Source organism: Bison bison, unplaced genomic scaffold (genome assembly GCF_000754665.1).
Source record: "Bison bison bison isolate TAMUID 2011002044 unplaced genomic scaffold, Bison_UMD1.0 scf7180017864480, whole genome shotgun sequence".
Lineage (NCBI taxonomy): Eukaryota > Metazoa > Chordata > Mammalia > Artiodactyla > Bovidae > Bison > Bison bison.
In genome coordinates, this window is record NW_011495040.1 from 3,491,023 (window position 1) to 3,492,181 (window position 1,159).

A 1,159-nucleotide genomic window follows, 5' to 3' on the forward strand; every position below is an offset into this window, starting at 1 on the left:
GGTTTCTCAAGAGGCAAGTCAGGTGGTCTGGTATTTCCATCTCTTTCAGAATTTTCCACAGTTTGTTGTGATCCACACAAAGACTTTGGTATAGTCAAAGCAGAAATAGATGTTTTTTTCTGGAACTCTCTTGCTTTTTCGATGATCCAGTGGATGTTGGCAATTTGATCTCTGGTTCTTCTGCTTTTTCTAAATCCAGCTAGAACATTTGGAAGTTCATGGTTCACATATTGCTGAAGCCTGGCTTGGAGAATTTTGAGCATTACTTTACAGTGTGTGAGATGAGTGCAATTGTGCAGTAGTTTGAGCATTCTCTGACATTGCCTTTCTTTGAGATTGGAATGGAAACTGACCTGTTCCAGTCCTGTGGCCGCTACTGAGTTTTCCAAATTTGCTGGCATATTGAGTGCAGCACTTTCACAGCATCATGTTTTAGGATTTGAAATAGCTCAACTGGAATTCCATCACCTCCACTAGCTTTGTTCATAGTGGTGCTTCCCAAGGCCCACATGACTTCACACTCCAGGATGTCTGGCTCTAGGTGAGTGATCACACTATCATGATTATCTGGGTCCTGAAGATCTTTTTTGAACAGTTCTTCTGTGTATTCTTGCCACCTCTTCTTAATACCTTCTGCTTCTGTTAGGTCCATACCATTTCTGTCTTTTATTGAGCCCAGCTTTGCATGGAATGTTCCCTTGGTATCTTTAATTTTCTTGAAGAGATCTCTAGTCTTTCCCATTCTCATGCTTTCCTCTATTTGTATTGATCACTGAGGAAGGCTTTCTTATCTCTCCTTGCTATTCTTTGGAACTCTGCATTCAAATAGGTATGTCTTTCCTTTTCTCCTTGGCTTTTTGCTTGTCTTCTTTTCACAGCTATTTGTAAGGCCTCCTCAGACAACCATTTTGCTTTTTTGCATTTCTTTTTCTTCGGGATGGGCTTGCTCCCTGTCTCCTGTCCAGTGTCATGAACCTCCATCCATAGTTCATCAGGCACTCTATCAGATCTTGCCCCTTAAATCTATTTCTCACTTCCACTGTATAATCGTTAGGGATTTGATTTAGGTCATACTTGAATGGTCTAGTGATTTTCCCGACTTTCTTCAATTTAAGTCTGAATTTGGCAATAAGGAGTTCCTGATCTGAGCCACAGTCAG